Source organism: Apodemus sylvaticus, chromosome 1, assembly GCF_947179515.1.
Source record: "Apodemus sylvaticus chromosome 1, mApoSyl1.1, whole genome shotgun sequence".
Classification (NCBI taxonomy): Eukaryota; Metazoa; Chordata; class Mammalia; order Rodentia; family Muridae; genus Apodemus; species Apodemus sylvaticus.
Genome location: NC_067472.1, coordinates 73769262 through 73789474, shown reverse-complemented (window position 1 = coordinate 73789474; position 20213 = coordinate 73769262).

Sequence of the window (20213 nt, the reverse complement as noted above, 5' to 3'; positions counted from 1 at the left end):
CCTGGTTGTGGTGTCTGTGAGTAGCTGGGCATGCTGGGAAGTGGACCCAGAACAAGGCTGAAAAGGGGAGATATGCTGCTGAGGTTTGGATATGCCCACATACCATCCACTTGGTCCATGTATCAAGTGTGGGTAAAGATGAAGTTACAGAGGTTAAGAATGGAGCTAGATCCACTACAGAGAGCACTGGGGCCCTGCTGCAGCTGAGACAGAAATGTGGGAGGCAGGGGTAGGAGGAGAAAGAACAACAAAGAAAAAGAAGGGAGAGAGAGAAGGAGGAAGGGGGACGGATAAGGGAGAGAAGAGAAAGGGGGCCAGATGGAGATAAGGTGAGAAAAGGAGAGAATTACAAACCAGGCTGACCAGTTATGGGCCAGAGTAACAGTCTGGTCCTCCCTGCACCCTCTGCTGGGCTCCAGACCTCGAGGACAGCATCCAGGCATCTTTGGACATCCTGGGTTTTTCTGGGCCCGGGTCACCTCTTTAATATTATTTAAATCTGAGACTTTGAATTGAGCCTTATTAAATGCCTCCTTGACCACATGATACTTGGACTGGGACTCGGGGAAGGGGGAGGGGCAGATAAATGACTATTGTGAGTTCCACATTTTAGCCAGGTTTGCAGAGGACAGTCATTACAGATCTCACAGTGTTTGAAAATATTGCTTAAATCTCCTCTCCACGTGCTGTCTGCAACAGAAAACAAAGAGACAAAAGGCCCTTTTGGTAAGCAGCCTGGGATTCAGATCGCCTGATGAATGGCCTTTCTCCTGGACCCAATGCATTTGTGAGAAGTAAATTATATGTCATTTCAAACCCCAAAAGGACTGCCTCGCCATGTTTATTGGGATAAATTAAATCTTCTAAGAAGGGTAAATAGAAGGCCCTGGTAATTATTTGCCTCTGTATAATTTAGGCTGAAAAGGGTATCGCCAAGAGAAAGATGGGACGGCACCACCTCTGGCATCTCATTGTGCCACCACAGAGAAGGCTCAATAGGGAGATTTAATGTGATACTGATCTACATGTATCCATCTTATCAGGTCTGGGTGGGCAGCTCTACTCTTCAAAGCTGTTTTCAAACTATGCTTTTGAGTTGCAAATTTCAACCAAAAATTCCTCTTGAGTTACTGTTTAAGGCTTTTTCCTTTTATTGTTTTATTGGGGCTTCCTGGCAGACAAGCTACCCACTCTCTGATCAGATGGACTTCCTGTTCTTTGAGACAACAAGATGGACTCTCCTATATACTCTCTTCAGTATCACCTGCCCCCCCAGCATGTCCATCCATACCTGCATGTATTTATCTGTCCATCTTCCCTCCCATCTGATTATCCACATAGCTAACTATTAGTTCCCCACCTTATCCATATATCATCCATCCATCCATCCATCCATCCATCCATCCATCCATTCATCCATCCATCCATCTGTTCACCAGCCACCAACACCTACTGAGAGACTCTGTTGTTTGCTGGCTCCCTAGAAGGTAGCCCATCATCCCTATAGAGTGTCTAAGATGCCTTGAAGTAAGGACAAAGCTAGATTCATTGAGAACTGAAGTTTTTTTTGAGGAGAGAATTTTCAATGTGGGAGAAATGGGATGCTAGGTTAGGATCAGACAAGAATTGTGATATAACTATCCAGGGTTGGTAGCAGCAGTAAAGAAAAGATTTTTGAGATGAGGGGTTTGAGGTGCCTTCAGGTACATACTCCCTGAAGTTTGACTCTGGGAGAAATTCTTTTAATGATCAATCAAACTACTTACCTGGGCAGCAAACAAAACCACACCAGGTTGATGAAAACCGTAGGAAACACAGGTCCTGTTCACGTGGCATATGTGATTTTGATTCTCAGTGTGGAGTGGATTGATTTTATTCACTCTCTGGGGCATCTGGCACCACCATGTCTGCTGCAGAACTATGCCATGTGCCCCTGTGTCGGTGTTTACACAGAGGCGAGGGGTTGAGTGTTAAGAAGGCCATTGCAAAGGAAGGTGCATAAGACCTAGATCTAGCAAGGCACCTTGATGTCTCAGGTAGAAGGCTCAGGGGAGCCTCCTTAAAGGAGGCAGCACCTGATGTCTGAGGTAGAAGGCTAGAAGGGAGCATACCCAAGCAAGGCCTTGTGAGTTTGGCTATGTGGAATCAGGTAGGCAGCTTTGTTGAAATTGAACCTCACTGTCTTGTCCTTGAGACTTTAACATATATCCCTGCCAATGGTTGATGGTAACTCAGCTCACTTCCCTTCTGTATCTTGTAAGGGTAAACATGAGGGCTTCCCTGTGTCTTCCCCTCTGTGGTTGTGCGCTGGACCAGGAGGCAGAAGAGAGGGGAAGGAACTGGTGATAGCCAAATTTCACAGTCACCAGCTTTAGCATCCCAGCCTAGAAACAACTCCCTGGTGTCTGGTGCAGTATGTCATCTATAGTAAGAGGGGCTAGCGGGTGTCCAGGCTCAAGTTTCACCGGCCAAGCCCTGATAACATCTGGCTCCTGGATCTCAGGGCAGTGACCTCTTAGGCTCCCTGGTGCCTGGGAGTCTGCAGGGAAAGTTGTGCCTGCTGAGCTGATCAACATCCCTTGGCTGATTCTCAGCTTCCTGCCCTTCCCACTCTACTGTCTCCTTCACCCAAGCTTCCTGTAACGTCCTTCCCCAAGCTCTGCCTTGTTCAACTCTGAAGGAAACTCTCATATAGCATCTTCACCCTACACCCTTCAGGCTGAAAGCACTAACCTATAATCATCACCCCTGCCCTGTGCCTTGTATTCCCCACCTCCATGTACAGTTTTCAGCCCTCATGTTTACCCTTAACTGTGGCTGGCTTGATTATTTATTAATGCATGTTAGTAAATTCTGAAAGTAGGATGGGATGTGGCCCCACATGCACAGCAGTTTAGCTTTAGGAGTTGATTTCATACTCTGTGAACAGCAATAGCCTCATTTAATAGAGGAGAGAATGAGCCTGAGGTTTGGTCCCTTCTGAAGGACAGGGGCAGGAGGTAGGGACATCATTGAGAGGCCTTGGGATTACTGGGTAGGGATGGACTGCCTCTGGCTACAGTGTACCCTGAAAAGATTGCACCTTTCTTCATTCAGTCTACGAATCCTCTTCCGTGGATTACACTACTGCCTGGTTCTTCCGGGGGTCAAGCCAGCATGTCATTTCATACAGAGGCCACATGGATTAGAAACATGACCAAGTTAGATGGAACAGGGTTTCTCTTCCCTTCCCTCCCCTCCCCTCCTGGCCTGGCTAGTTTTATATCAGCTTTACACAAACTTGAGTCATCATAGAGAGGAGGGAGCCTCAATTGAGAAAATGCCTCTATAAGATCAGGCTGCAGGCCAGCCTGTAGGGCATTTTCTAAATTAGTAATTGATGTGAAAGGGCCCATCCCATTGTGGGTGGTGCCATCTCTGGGCTTGTGTTCCTGAGTTCTATAAGAAAAAAGGCTGAGCAAGCCAGTAAGCAGCACTCCTCCATGGCCTCTGCATCATCTCCTGCCTCCAGATTCCTGCCTTAAGTTTCCCTCATGATTTTCTTTAATGATGAACAGTAATGTAGAAGTATAAGCTTGATTTTTGGTCATGGTCCTTTGTTGCAGCAATCGAAACCCAACCCCTCTGTTGTGGATGGGCCTGGTGCTGTTCATGTGAACCAATCCCCTAATGAATAAAGGAGCCAGTATGTGAGTTGGCAGGAAGTCTGGGTTGGACAGTGGAGAGAGGAAGCAGGAGATAGTTACTCCTTTTTTGAACTAGGACAGCAGAGGGGTAAGATGCCACTGCTAGAGTTCCCTAGTATCGTGGAGGATCAGCAAGGATCCAACACCAGAGGGGTCAGATTTTAGCAAGGCTACCAAGATTAGGTTTTAGTTGCCCCAGAGACTGAGTTACCATTGTTTGTGAACTAAGTTTGTGTTGCGTTTTCCTTCATGTGGCAGTGTGTCTGGGTTCAAGAGAGAAAGGTATGGCGACAAAGCATGGGCTTGCCAGATGTGCACCACAAAGGACATGGGGGATTTGAAGCATGGGGTTGGCGTGGTAGTGACTGGCCACTGGGAACCTAGCAAGCTGGGTGGAGATGTTTCAGGAGCTCCAGGCCAGTGAATCTCCACGAATCTCCAGTGCATGGCTGGCCAGGCTGCCGGGACAGAGATTTAGAGGCATAAACACAGGAACGTGCCGGTTCTACCCTTTTAAATATTTCACTCAACACCTCTCCTCCCCTCTCTTCTCCCTGCTCCTTTCACTCCCCCCCCCCCTTTAAAAAAAGTGACCTGCCTTGACTGCCCTGGACAACATCCCTCCCTTGATTCAGTTCAGACTGGAAGATGAGCCACTTAGGGAAGTCGCATCCCTTGTGTCATGGGTTTGCTTTGTAGCATAGGCTAGCTCTTGAACTCAAGATTCTCTAGTTTCTTGCAAATGCTGGGACTCCAAGGATGTGTCACAATGCTGGCTGCCGATGTCTTCCATTCTTGCAGAGCAAGCGCCCTGCCCGTGTTTCCTTCATGTTACTCATTCTCTTGGTTAGCTGCCTCTACCCTGGGCTCTCACTGGCCACTCTCCCACACTGGTCCCCTGAGGCCTGTCTGTGACATTGGGCCCTTCTCTGGTTTGACACTCAATCTGTTCTTGTTGGACATATCCATCCGTTCCTGACTCTCATCTCTTTTGTTGTGTGTGCTCCCTCAGAGACCATTTCTTTTGCCTTCAAGGATGCTCCTGGACTTGGTGGCTGTTTCTGCCCATGTCCCTCATGAACACACTGGCTCTCAAAATCTGGTCCCCAGTATCAGCACTGAGTATGTGTTAGAGCTTCGAATTTAGAGTGTTTCCCAGTTCTGCCAAATCAGAAGACTCTGGAGCTGGGTAGAACTTTCTGTGGGACCTCAGAGAGGCTGCTCTGTGTTGATCTGGGGGTAGACATAGCTTTCTTAATCCTCTATAAGCAAATGATACCTTCATGTCTCTTTGGCTTGGATCCTGCTTCCTAGTGCCAGAGATCCTGGGAAAGCTGTGTGTTGCCTAAGAATGATGGTGGGGGACAGGGCACACAGAGAAACATGCTCAGCCAATGGGAGTCCGAGGCCTTGGAGGTTAAGTGATCCAGAGGGCTGGGGACAGTATCTAATCCAGAAGGACACAGCAGGTAGGAAGACCCCTCACAAATAGGAGCAAACACAAGACTTGGGGGAAATGCAGATGTTGACTTTGGGTACCATTCTTCTAAAAAAAATCTAGCAGGGTCTGGCCATCCACCCCTTTAACACACTAAGACCCTGACCAGGTTCTAATTGTCACTGCTTGAGCCTATTGACAAGCCCGGTGGATCAAGCCTGCTCTGTATCCCAGGCCCCACAGGCCACTTCAAAAGGCTAAAGCTGCTGGGAGTGAAGGCTTGTTTGGGCTTCCTTGGGAAAGCTGCTTCCCAACAGGTCTGAGCTGCATGGCTACAGGATTAGGCATGGGTCACAGCCAGGGTCACAGGACAAAGATCAAATATCAGGGCTTGGAGCCAGGGCTGGGCCCATGACACAAGGAGTGTCACTTCCCTAAGTGGCTCATCTTCCAGTCTGAGCTGAATCAAGGGAGGGCTGCTGTCCGGGACAGTCAAGGCAGGTCAGGAGGCCAACCCTGGCTTGGAAGGACCTCCTGTTATCTCTATCGCTCCAGGATCTGCTGTTACCTTGTCCAGAAGAGGCAACCCCAACAACACAGGAGTCCAGAGGCTTTGAAAGAAAAGCCCCATGGGTAATTCTGGTTCCATCACAGTGGTCAGTTCCTTCAAGGTCCACCTTGCCCTTCAACCTTGATTCTTGTGTCAAAGGAAGAAGAACTGTGTGTAGTTTAAAAATTGATTTGAAATTAATTTTGTTTCCAATTGATGTGAGTGTGTGCATGTGTGTGTGTTACATTTGCGTGCAAGTGCAGGTCAGACATTGATATTACGTGTTTTGTATTATCTTGTCCCACCTTATCTTTTGATATAGCATCTCTCAGTGAACTTGACTCTCACCATTAGCTAGAGGCTGGCCAGGGAGCATCATGAATCCTTCTGTCTCTGACCCCTATCTTCTGTGTGAAGTTAGAATAGCTAGCCACCACACTTGGATTTTTTTACATTGGGTACTAGGGATCCAAATGCAAGTCCTCACACTTGGGCTGCTGGCACCTTACTGATTAATTCATCTCCCCAGTCCAAATTAGCGAGTTAAAGAATGAACAATTTAATGGCATTTAGTATACCAAGATGTTCTACAACCATGATTTCTACCAGCACCAAAACATGCTCATTATACCCCACTAAAACAGTACCACTTTTCCCTGTCTTTCCCCAGGCCCCTCACAGCTTCCAGTCCTCTGTCTCCTTTCCTAGATTTCTTTATCCTAGGTGCAGATAGCCTCTAGAGGGAAAGGGGGAAGGGGCAGGGGGAGAGAGAGGGGATGAGGGGGGAGGGGCACAGGGAGGGGCAGGTGGAGGGGGAGGGGGAGAGGGAGAGGGATCTAAAGGTTTATGTCTGACCTCTTTCCTTTAGCAGTACTGCCAAGGTCCATCCAGGCTGCAGCATATGTTGTAACTTTATTCCTTTTTTATGGCCAAATAACCACATTTTGTTCATCTGCTCATCTGCTGAAGGACCCTGTGTTGTGTCCACCCTGGGAAATACCATTTGTTATGGTTGTTGTTACTGTGCGTGTCTGTGTGTTTGGAGGAGGGACCTACATGCGCAAGCCTGAGTGAGGCAGTAAGAGAACAGCCCTGTAGAGCTGTTGTCCTCCTCAACCTCTGTTTAGATTCCAGAGATCACACCCTTGCTGTCAGGCTTGCTTGCAAGTGTTTTACCCACCGAGTGGAGCCGTCCATCTCAAACGGACAGCCTGGGAAATATGTTTCTATCACTGTACCCTAGATAAGGAAATTTGGCATTCTTTCCCAAGGTCACCCAGCTGGTAAGTGGCAGAACTGAGCAAGAAAAGGAGTCTTTGAAATCTCTGCTCTCACCTTCGGATAGAATTGAGGACTGGGAAGAGGGGGGGGGATTCTTCCCATGCAGGAGTGTCTTTGCTGATCTGTGTTTTAAACACCACTTTTTATGTAGAAAGTGAGAACACTACTCCCCACCCCCAAGAAACACAAACTGTCTCCACTGCTGGGACATTGCTCCTTCGGAAAAGTCACTGTTGCTAAGTTCCAAATGACCTGCCTGCCGTACAGCAAGCTTGTTTCAGGTTCAGTTTGATGAAACCCGGCACACACAGACATGTGTCCGACCACCTGCACAGCTGTGGGAGAGGCTTCCATCACCTGCCTAGCTGTCTCTCTTCATCATCTCTGTGCAGCACCCCCTACTTGTACCTGGCCTCTCTCAGCAGCATGACCCGAAGTGTATCTGGATTTCAGCCATCAGATTCATCCTTCTTAGCTGAGGAAGGCTTCCTGCTTGAACACAGCCAACTAGCTTATTGTTCATCGCCACATTCATGGCTAAAGCTGTGGTGTGTGCCCATGTGCGGGTTTATTTTTCTGGTCTAAAAGCATTTATGTTTCATCTTATTTCTGCTTGCAGAGGCAGCTTTCTGAGGCTGGCTCATCCTGGAATTCAAATGAGACTGTCCGTGGCCACTAAAATGAGATTCCTGGATCTGCCCTTCCAGGACAGAAGGCCTGTGCTTTGTTTGTGCCATAAGCCTCAACTGTCCCCACGGGGTTTTGAGGCTCAGAAGGTGGCCCTCAGGCATCCTGGAGCTTGGGAGAAATTTTACACTCTAAAAGCTCCCATGTGAACATTTTGAGGGTCATGGACACATAGATCAAGCTGGTCCCCTCTGACAGACTAGATCCAAGGTAATCAAACTTCTAGGCCCAGGGCGCTATCTGCCCATTATCAGAACCTCACAAAGGTGAGAAGCTGTGATGCCCTGGCTACTTAGTAGGGAAAAGGGAAATAAGCTAGGGAAATGTTCAGGCAAATGTCTGTGTGTTTGGAAACAGGGCCTTTCTCTGCCAGACATTTCGGGCGGAGTGATTTGCATGGCCATCTGATAGCAGCCCCCAGCCAGGCCCAACAGATAAAGCCCATCTGGACCCTTTGAATGGAGCACAAACAAACACCTCTTTTAGTTTCTAAAGGCCATTTGCATAAAACCCTGTAGGATTTCATGGGGGAGGTGGGTACAGACTTGGGACATGGAATAGGAAGTTTGCATGTCTCTGGAAAGCAGAACTAAGTGGTTCAGGTTGACCCTTATTGCTTTCTTATAATTTGCAAAGAGCACAGGGGAGTTGGGGAGGGTCCCTGGGCCTCATTCAAGGTCATCTTCTGATTTCTCACTTGATCCCCTTGGATCTCAGTGTTCTCCTCTATCAAATAAGTGTGAGAGAATGAAGGATGGGGATGCTTCTGAGAATAGGAAAGGCTAACCAGGAGGGAAGAGAAGGCAAGAGAAACCAGGGAGTCTTCAGTCTTACCTTGCAGGGAGCCTGAGGCTGTAGCACCTGAGCAGGATAGCATGTGCCAAGCAGTAGGCCTCCTCCCTTCTGTACATAGGCTCCATCAGGTGATTTCCTTCCCCTGTTCTTAAGACTGCAAAAAGTAATGCCTAAGAGGAAGCCTAGATGGGAATGAATGATCAGGATACCCCAGACACTCAAGATTTTCATGCTTTCTTCCTTTTCCTAATTAACTGTCACCAAAATAGTCTCAGAACCTTGACACCTGCCTTGTAATGGGAAATCCGTTCTAGCTGTGTCTCCAGAGAAAAAGGACGGATTGTAGAGACCAATCTAACCAGACCTCAACTCTGCCACTCCTTCTGTTTCTAGTCCTTGCTTTGATGGGACAAGGAAGCCCCTCTGTCCTCTCAGAATGGGGCAGTCCCTGGCCTGCCAGTCATTGACTTCTCAGTCCTGAGTCAGAAATGCAAAACCTGTGTCGAGATAGCTTGGAGAAAAGTGAGACGGAAAGGAGAGAGAGGAAGATGGGAGGACAGGGAAGAGAGGCCCTGCTCCAAACAGGCCGCAATACGTCCAGGCTCCTGCCTCAACCACAGTCAGCAGCATCGTGATTGGGTTCCTGTCCCAGACAGACATCATCCTGTCTAACCTTTGGTCTCTGATCCAGGTAGGATCCTTCTTACTCATCTCCTCTGTCCTCTAATGTTAGGAAATCACAGTGGGTTTTTATCATGGTGTGTGCTTATCCATGAGGCCCTTCAGGCCCAACATGTGGACACATATGAGCTTCTGTATACTGCCATCCCTACCCAATGTAAGGTCTCATTGACATAATGGAAGACTCCATGGCTGTAGTCTGCTTCTTCGCAGTGGGTATGATGGTTGATATCACATGTGAAGCAAGGAAGACTTAGAGTCAGAGATCAGCATCAGAAGGACCAGTGTATTGGCTATAAGGATCAGTCAGAGAAGGACCAGTCTATCTGGGATCCTAAGGTTCTCAGGTGAGGGAATCATATTCCAGATGGCTGGCACAGGTACTCCAGGCAGCCCTGTTCATAGTTCTAGGCCTTGCAAGAGCAGCTGTTTCTTCAGTAGATAGTCTTGAACTCAGATGCACAGAGAACAGTTGTCTTTTGCTGATGCTCAGATGGTTACAGGTCCTGTACATCAACCATTCATCAATTAGTGCCCCAAAAGAACAATGGTATCATTCCTGTAGAGTGATGTTAGGAAGGTGGGTTCTCTCAGACAGCATCAATACATCAAGCCTCATGGATGCTTTGAAGAACAGTTTGGCCAAAACAGGAACTTTATAAGTGCACAAACCTTATTGCCCTGCATGTGAGTCTTAGAACCTTCTAGAAAATCATTACACACAACCACCCATCATGCATTCAAACAAATGAGACTTCTTGGGTACCTGCTGAATGCCAGGAATGGAGATACTCTGAGTTTTCCAATAGAGCCACATCTTCATTCTTGTGGAATGTATATTCTGATAACAAATTAACGTTAAATGATAATAGAAATAAAATGAAAAGTGAAAAACAATCTTAAAGAACAAGTGAGGAGTCCAGGTTACTCATTCTTTCAAGCCCTGGTATGTGCTGAACTTTTGTGCTAAGTGGCCTAGTAGATTAAGCTACACCAGTGTACATGATTCCTCCCCTCTCTCCCCCTTTGCCTTTCTTTCTCTTCTTCCTTCAACTCCTCTTCCATTCCTCCTTCCTTCCACTTCCTTTCTTTTCTATTTATTTTTATTTGTTTTCTTATTTATTTATTTATTTACTTATTTATTTATTTGCTTGCTTGCTTGCTTATTTGTTTGTTGTTGTTTCTGATTGTTTTGAGACAGGGTTTTATGTATCTCAAGCTGCCTTAGATTTGGTCTGTAGTCAGTCTTAAACTCCTGTCATTTCTGCTTCTACCACCCAAGTGCAGTGGCCACAGCTGTGTGCTGCTGTACCCAGGTTACTGATGTTGCCTGTTGCTATTTGTACTTCTGAATCAGGGACTCACTCTGTAGCTGAGGCTGCTCTTGATTTTGAAGTAATCCTCCTGCCTCCATTTCCTGAGATTGTAGATTCAGGCCACCGTGCCTGACTCAAAGTCTCCACTCATGCTCAGCAGAAGGGTTTATGAGATTAACAATACCATTTTGATGCTACCGTGAAGTATGTAAAAAATCTCAGGTGTGATTCTGAAGGAGAATACATGTTTATTTTCTTTTCCTATGCAAAATGAAAGTTTAAAAACAAGAAATTGGTCCTTGCAAGAATAGTAGAGGCCATTGCAGATACAAGAAAGCACCTCAGGGGAAGGAGCTGAGTGGGGTTGGGAGGTTGGGAGTCACTCTGTCTGTGCCTCTCCTGGAAAAGCCTCCAGGACTCAGTTTCCCATCTGTGAAATTAGGTCAGACTCTGTAGGATGTAGATGTCCTAGACCCATGGCTTTCTGTTAGTGTGGCCTCCAGGAAAAACCTGCTTCCAGGAGTGGGGGATGGCGAACTACTCAGTGAGAGAGACAGCCAGTGGGGAGCAGGGGGCAGATGGCTGATGTGATGGGAGAGTTTCTGGTAGATGAGTTCTTGGTTTTTATCCTTTGGAAAGGACCATGTTCCTTGGAGACCTTTGGGGCAGACATGTTGTAGGTGCTCTTGGGTGCATCGTTGCGTGGGCACTCGCCCTCTCTTCCAGCCAGACCCTCAGCACTGCTGTCCTTATAAAGAAACAGTTCTGACAGCCACAAGGCATACGAGGCCTCCTTCCCCCGGTCTTCTTTTCCTTTAAGAATTCTTATTGCAATTGGTTGTGCTCTTTGGGCACAATTAATTAAGTCAATGGCCCGCTCATAAATTTAAAAACACATTCCCCCCATGTGACATCTTTAAATCTCTGAATCCCAGCTGGGAAACTGAGAGGCGTGAAATATACAGCCATCACGTCACAGCTCCGGAGATGGAGGTCCTAGGGCCATAAGTCTGTGATAAATGTCACCCAGCTATAGGCTCAATGTGGTTATATCCTGGGGTAGCAGGGAAGCCAGAGTAGAGGGGACATAGCCACTGAACTATCCTGTTATAAGCCAAGCAACTCCTGTGAGGCAGAGGCAGAGGCAGAGGCAGAGGCAGAGGCAGAGGCAGAGGCAGAGGCAGAGGCAGAGGCAGAGGCAGAGGCAGAGGCAGAGACAAAAATGTAGGACAAGGACAAGACTTTATAGAAAGTTCATATAATAATACCCTTTCCTCTATCTGGGGCTTCAGAAAGAAATTCCATGATAGGGGGAGTTTCACTTGTTCCTGAGCAAGGAGAGGAGACAAGTGTTGGCCGGTGAGTCTATCTTTCCTGCCAGAGGCTAGACTGCCTAACTCCCTTTGCAAATACATTATTCCTGAGGACCAGGGATGTGATAAGGACCAGCCTCAGCCCTCAGGCAGTTAGAAGTTTAAAAGGGCAGCTGACACACAGAGGGCAGACAGGATAAGGTGATCTCAGGACTGTCATTACTGGAAGCATCCATGGGCTCCGGATGCTGCATCAAAGTCTTCAGGGATGGCACTCTGAGGGATGCTGGGACAACAGATGGGGTTCTTAGGAGTTCCTCGAGGCAGAGGTAGATGGAAAGCAGGCTTGGAAGAAGGGAAGAGGAGGCGGGGGCGAAGTGGCATGGAGCATCGGAGGATGCTCCCTGGGATCTGGTTTGGAGGAGGCTGGGACGAAGGTGAGGATTAGTCAGTGGAGACTTCTGCCTGGCACCTGGTGGCCAACACAGTGGCAGATGTCATCTCTGTGAGCCAGGATGAGGGAGGGGTAGGACCGAGGAGCCCAGGGCAGTGCAGCAGCTCTGGGGGACAGCAGGTGTCCTTTGCTGTGTTTTATAAATTCTCCATAAATTCTATTTGAAATGACGTTATGTGACGTTTCTCCGTCCTCTTGGGTTGGTTTCGACTTTCAGTTCATTTCTTGCTCATTGACTCTTGGTTCATACTCCCAGCCCATGGAGAATTGTATTTCAGAAAATCTTACTTGCCTGCCAAGTGGCTGGATTTAGAACTAACAAAGGAGAGCTCATGGCTATGACACAATCACTGATAACAGCGCAGAGCTTCTCTCTCTTGGTCTCTACCTAGTGGGCAGACTCCATGTTCCCACATGGTGGTGGGCACACCAAGGCCTTGAACTCCCTCCAAATCCCCATAGACAGCTGAGAGGCTCTGGGGGGACAGCAACACCGCACTTACTCCTTAAAAGATTCCTTAAAAGAGGGCCAAGATTCTCATCACACCGAGGCTGGGGGTTCAAGGGATCCCAGATCACCCATGAGAAGATGTAATACCACTGACACCAGCAATGGCGTCCTTCTGCTCTCTGTGACATCCTGCAATGGGAGGGTTCTACTTAGTCCAGCAGGAAAGCCCAGAAATGTCCTGTGCTGCCCGTCAGGAGTCCCTGCTTATACATGGGCTCCTGCAGAGAAGAAAGCCACCCTCATCTCTGGTGCTTTGGGGCCAGAAAATACCCACTGGCTCCTGCCCAGTTGGAAGCAGAAAGGTCTAGTCAGCCATGAGCTCCTAATAGTCTTCTTTTTAGTTATTATTACTGTGGGTATATTGACTGCAGACACACTTGTGCTGTATAAGGCACATACTGTACCCACTGAGTCTTCTGACTGACCCTTGAACTCTTTATTTTTGTACACTCTGTATAAAGCCTGGACCGAGGTGCCAGATGTAAATGATTTATCAAAACTGTGACTTTTTAAGCATTTTTAAGTAGTGGAATTTTAAGATACCTCAAAGCCTATCTACATTGACTGACAGACATACAGATACCATGGCTATAAAGTATGCTGTGGGCTGACAGCAGGTGACAAGAGAGGAGCCTTGTTACTATTCCTGTCTTCAGTTTCCCCATGTGCTGCCTTGTCCTTCCCCCTCCTCCATACATTGCTTCAGACCGTCTGTGAGTACTCGCTAAACATCCACAGCTTTTGAAAATATTCTCACATCTATTTCAGCTTATGCTCTGTTCTCAGCATTAAAATAAACCCTGGCACCTCATTACGCACTGTATGAAGCAGAACCACCTTTCATTTTTAAAACTGTCTCCTTCAAGCTCCAAAGGCTGCTTCCCAGCTTTTTGCAAAGAGTCACGTGATTCCTTAGGGAAATTGCATGTTCTAGAGGCTTGGGTTTAATCCCATCTGGGCAGTACTGAGCCAAGTAATGACTGTTCTTCTCTTCCCCCGGGGGTCCACTGGAGTCAGTTCTTCCCCTAGAAAATATCTGCCAGGGCAGGGACTCAGGGTCTTTCATTTAGACCTGGTGTGTGAGGAAGTTCTTCTGGGGTAGAGTCCACCAGTGTTCCCTGACATGCTTTATATTGCTTAGAAACTGTGACCTGCCTTCTATTACTGAGAAGTAGTCATGTGTGTGTGTGTGTGTGTGAGAGAGAGAGAGAGAGAGGGGGGGGGGAGGAAGAGGAGGAGAGAGAGAGAGAAAGGGAAGGAGAGAGACTATATAGTCTGGGTTAGCATTCGAACTGGGAGCCTCCTGTTTCTAGTGCTGGGAATCCAAGAGGGTGGCACCATTCTTGAATGCCCTCAGTAGTGAAACATGACCTTAAACTTCTGGTTCTCTTGTCCAGACTCCCAAGCACTAGGATCATAGGCATGTAGTGGTTTTATGTGCTGCTGGGAACTGATCCCAGGATTTCCTGTCTGCTGGCAAACACTGTACCTATTGAATCACATCCCTGCCCTAAATTTTCTCTTTACCAACTGGGTTTTTCTAAAAATAGAAAGAATGGCTTTGCTTCTTTTGGTCTTGGCTGATCCCATCAGGATCGACCGTCGTGCAGCTTCTTTCTATTTTAGATTTCTTAAAGCCCCCACCTACACTGACTCAGTCTGCTAGTGAAATCACCAAAAAAGACTTCACTGCAGTGCCTGCAGACTGTGCTGGCTTGGTGTCTCTGTGGATGGATGAGAGCTTGTGTTCTCTGCTTTCTCCTGTGGACAGCACCTTTTGAGGTTACCTAGCAAGGCCTAACTCTGTACCCAGCACTGTTTTCTGCTGGTTATGCCACCGAAGCATCGCCCCAACCTTTGCCCCAACCAAAAGGCTCACTGTGCTGGCCAGGTCCCAGGCTACTGAAGTGAGGTTCTGTCTGTCTCCTTTGATTTAGCCTTTGGCAGAATCCCAGGAGCAGGGTCCTTGATGGCACCTGGCCCTTTCTAGTCACCGACAAGGGAAACCTGAGAAACCATTCTCAGAAATGGAACTAAATCGTCAGTGAATCTGTCCCCATCTGGAGAAGAGAGGAAGCTTTGGGGAGGCAACAAAGGCGCCTTTGATTTCCGTTAATTAACTACTTTGGACTCCAGGGGTCTGGAGTAGCTTTCGTTTGACACACAAAGAATCTGGGGCGTGGAGAAATACCCGAGCATGGGGTGTCTGCACTGAAAAGGCCCCATGTATTTACCTGTAGGGCAAGTCAATTAAAAGTACAGAAAGGGGCAAGTCCAAAGATTAGCTTGGGAACAATGCCACCAATTGTGGCCGGCTCCAGACGTCCTGACTGAAGCAGATGTTAAACAAATATTTTGATGGCTCTAGTCAGTCCTGGTGTCAATCTCTCTCTCTCTCTCTCTCTCTCTCTCTCTCTCTCTCTCTCTCTCTCTCTCTCTTCCTCATTACCTCCCCTCATTATCTCCAGGAAAGGAAGACTCTAAAATCATCATCAGTACCTTCCTTCGATGATCAATTCACATGACATGGATTGGAAACATCTACAAAAAGGGACACAGTTGACTGATAGGGACACTCTAGTAGTGGCTGCCTTTCTACACCCCCCCATACCCCCTGCTCTGCAGAGTCCTTTTATTACCCAGAAAGCTCTTGGTTCTTGGGGTCTTGGAACAAACTTGGGAGACGTAGAAAGACTGAATAAGAGGCCTGGAGTGGTCTTGCAGGCAAGACCCTGGAAGGAAGCTAGAAGACTTTCTTTGCTTTGCATCAAGGAAATTTAGTAATTGTCCTGGGTGGTATGTCCCTCCCCCAGTACTCCAGTATGTGTGAATGAATGCATGTTCAAGAAGTTAACAAGTAGGGATGATTTTGTGGTTACTAGACCAAGTTCATGTGGCTAAGATGCCACTCAGAGGCTGGTCCACTTGGGATGTGGCTTCCCTAGGGCAACCTATTCACCTACAGACTTAATGGAGCACAGTGTGTGTGTGTGTGTGAGAGAGAGAGACAGAGACAGACAGAGAGAGAGAGAGAGAGAGAGAGAGAGAGAGAGAGAGAGAATTTTGTTGATTTCAATAGAGAAAGGAAAATGGACCAGGTCAGGTGATACCGGCCACAAATGTCAAAGCCAAACTCCAAATTCAAAGAGCCCAGTGCTGACCTTCTCTTAACAAACAGTTGAATTTCCTCTTCCCTCAAACACCTAGCTATTAAGGATTTGCTCAACCTCCCCCAGCAATGGCAGCAGCCACCATGTGATGCTGTGGGGACGCTTCACATCCAAACCATAGCATTACCTCTGTTTGAAACCTCAGCTCTCCTCAAGTGGACTAGATGCCTAGCTCCGAGAAGAGGAGTGCAGCTTTCTGGCCAATGTGGAAGGTCCAGGACTGCAACCTGCTCACGGACAAGAGGCCCAAAGTCATAGCTTTCTCAAACCCAGGACCTCCAGCGCCACAGATTACACACACACACACACACACACACACACACAGGCCCAGCTTGCTCACAACCAAGGGCCTCAGGACCACAGTTTATTAACATCTTATTCCTGCATGCCTTTTTATTTATTTTTATTTATTTATTTATTTATTTATTTATTTATTTATTTATTTATTATCAAGAAAATCCAGGGTCTCAGTAGTCAGTTCTAGAACCATTCATAGCAGGAAGCGCCCATCTTGTTTCTATCCAAAGACTCTGCAAACATAGTCGTGAGCAGCTCAGATAGGAAATATGCTTCCATAGGCCAAACCCTTTGGGGAGCTCCTTAATCATGGCTCTGTATTTGTGATAGTGTTTATTAGAAAAACTGAGGCAAACAATCTCCTCCTCACAGTAGACAGAGCAGTCTTAACTCCACATTTTCAAACAACTTTTGGCTCTGAATAGACATAATGAAAGAATTATGACCTTTGGCCAACTTTACAGAACAAGACAATGAAACATAGTTGAAGTATTCAGTAGCTTGTGTTTTGGGGATGAGATCATCGTAGAGTGCTTTAGCTATGTCATTTGCATGACTAGAGTTCAACAGTCATTGAAACAGGGGTTCTTAACCCATGTGTCATGACTGCTGGTGGAGTCAAACAATCCTTTCACAAGGGTCACATATTAGATATCCTGCATATCATGTATTTACATTACAATTCATAATAGTAGCAAAATTGCAATTATAAAGTAGCAACAAAATAATTTTATGGTTGGGGGGGGGTCACCACAACATGAGGAACTGCATTAAAGGGCCTCAGCATTAGGAAGGTTGAGAACCACTGCTGTAAAGACTGTTAAGCCCAGGGGTAGGTGTGGGTAGAAATAGGCCTGCAGCTGTCCTATATTTAAGGACTAATGAGGAAAGAATGTCACATATGTTTATAAGAGTCACTTAACCTCTCTAAACCTCAAACTCCTCCCTTGTAAAACAGAGAATTTGGTTTCTTTAGACCATGACTATGTAGGGCAGTTAGGAAAAACACTTTGGTATAGTTTGCAGATTCCAGAGTTCTATGCAAATCTACACTATGCCCTATTAACTCACAGCAACTCCACCCAAGAGGCCTGAGATGTGTAACATAGGCTCTGTATATGTTTTATGGTCATATGAAAAGATAAATCTTGATATTTGTTTTAAGGGTCAATAATATAGCATTTGTCAGCCACATAATCATTATTTACATACAATTGCAGATTATTTTATGAGGCTAATGACTCTTGGGTAATTGCTTTGTCATAGCAAGATATCCACACACTTATAGCCAACCGTGTGAATTATAGCTTTTTAATCTCACAATTATAGAGCTGTGTGTGGCTACCAAAGAGATAATTGCTAATTGCCAAACACCACACTGGGACTTTTATTTATTTCTTACTGTGACAGTTTAACGGCAGGATGCAGAGCAAGGTGCCTCATTTGGGCATGGTTTGCATACGTCCAAGGTGCAGTGTCTTCCTAGATAGTTCAGCATTGAATTGCTCAAGGTGCTGCTACAATTGGGTGCTTTCCCCATTGGAGGTGTACAGATGTACATGAAAAGACTACTTTCTTTTCTATCCTCTCCAAGTGATAACCTGAGATGCTGGAGAGAACTGGCCCTAGGTTTCCTCTTGAATGAGTACCTGCTTCATCTAGGGTTGTCAGCAAGGGGTCAGCATGGAGGTCACACCCTAATGAAGAGCTTTTGGATCAATAGAGGAAAAAAAAAGGATCATTGGTTAACCATCACACCAGTAAGTATCGATTCAACTGCTTGTTAAGAGGAGGTCAGCACTGGGCCCTTTGAATTTGGAGCTTGGCTTTGCCATTTGTGGCTGGTATCACCTGACCTGGTCTATTTTCCTCTTGGACCTTTATTTCCCCATATGCAAAATGGAAGTCATAACAGGAAAGCCCTCCTTGGGCCACAGTGAATGAGATGGTAGAGACGACATTCTTAGAGCAGTGCCTAGCACTGTGCCATTGGCATCCATCATGGTAACATGGGGCAGTGCCTTCCACGAGTCCTGTTTCTGGGGACACCCCATCTTACCATGCTGTGGTGCAGGGCTGGAACATGACAGTGGCCACTCCTTCCTCGACATGATTGAGCCCCCATGGTCATCTTCACTCCCTTCCCTAGTTGAGAACTCACCATTTATGTCATTTGATGGAACAGGACATCCCCATGCTCAGATGCTTTTCCCAGGACTGTTTTAAGGCTCCTAACTGGTACTTAGCTCACAGTGTCTTGGTGTGAATGTTTTCTCTGCTCCCCACCTGACTCTCACAGGATGGCATTCCACAATCTGACTCACTGCCTCCCTTCCACAGACACCTCACAACTTCACCAGAGGCTCTGTGATTTCCAGCCTGCTACAGAGTCATTTTATTCCATCTTACAATCATGAATTTCCCATCTTCCACCCTCCTGCTCCTCCACCAGCTTGTTTACCAGGAACTTGGGTAGATTTACAGGGCTTAAACCTTGTTATGGTTGTGACTTGAAAAGGAAGCATTCCCCAAAAGGGTCCCACATTGAGAGCTTGGACTCCAACGGTTGGTGCGGTTGGATTGTGAGGGTGTTAACATCAATGGATTCATCCCTTGACAGATTCATGATTTCATGGTGGCATTATTGAGAGGTGAGAGAAGCCCAGAGGTGGGGGGTATGGTTGAAGGAAGTAGTCATTGAGGTATGTCTTTGAAGGGGGCATATTCTCTCTCTGCATCCTGCCCTCTGTCAGGTGAGTGGCTCTGCTTCATTCCATGATGTTCTACCTAGACAGATACCATCAGCTATGGTGGCCAAGTGATCATGGATTGGCACCTCTGAAAACACGAGCCAAGATAAACAGTTTAAGTCATATCAGGCATTTTTGTCCCACTGGCAAAAGGAATAACCTTAGCTCAGTGCTCTCAGAACTTGCCTTTCACAGCTACTACTCAGAGCTTCAAAATTCCAGCTTAGACTGGAGGTTTCTTTTAAGAAGCCAACATGTCTGCATTCATCCAGACACAGCCTCCTATCTTGATTTGCTCATCGCTGGAGAGTGGGTCTAGCTGGCTGAGACGTTACAGATCTCGTGCTGTGAATGAGATAGACTTAGGAAAAGCACGACAGTGTACTTCAGTTGACTTTGTGAGGATTTATGAATCCACCCCCCTCAGAAATAGTTCCGGTGTAAGTACAGTGGCACACACCTGTAAATCCAGCACCCAGAGAATGGAAGCATGAGACTCAGGAGTTCAAGATCACTTTCAGCTACATAGGGAGTTGGCAGCACAAGAGCAGCCTGGGCTACGTGAGAGCATCACTGAAGAAGAAAGAAAAAAAGATTGATTGATATTGATTTCTCCTAACACTGGTCCTAGAGGATTTTGAGCTGCACAAAAGAGACATGGCAAGCCTTAGGTAAGGAAGAATTCTCTTTTGGTGGAAAGGTGAATGAGATGATTCAAAGAAAGAAAGCAAGGGCATTTCCTAGGTGGCTGCCATTAAGTCCTGTGTAGAGTGTGCTCGGGCTGTTTCTGTGGCCATCAATATAAGCTCCCCCCCTAATTCTGCCCATTCACAGGTCTACAGCACATAACTGGGAGCATGAAGCTTTGGGCAAATGGACCTTGTGCATTCTGCAGGTTTGTCATTTTATCAGGAATACAAGGTAAGTGGCTGCAATCCATTCGTCTTTCTAATGACATCAAAGCCAAGTGCTGAGAAAACACACCATCAAAGCAAAGAAGGCCATAGGGTGTCAGTTCACAACTTGAAAACCAGGGAAATGAGTGATCTTCCTTTCTTTTCTCTTCTAGTTAGGATCCTGAACTCTCTTTACTTGAAAACCATCACTTTCTGAGCCTCTTAGACTCCACTAATTCAAAAGTTCAGTGTGTTGTACTGACCCTGTGATGCTGGCCTCTGGGCCAGTGCATCTGATAAAAGGGGAAGGTACGGGGCCACAGGTCTGGATCCCTGACCTCCTGGGTCTTATTTCCTGGACTTGTACTTCACATGGCTTCAGAGCAGT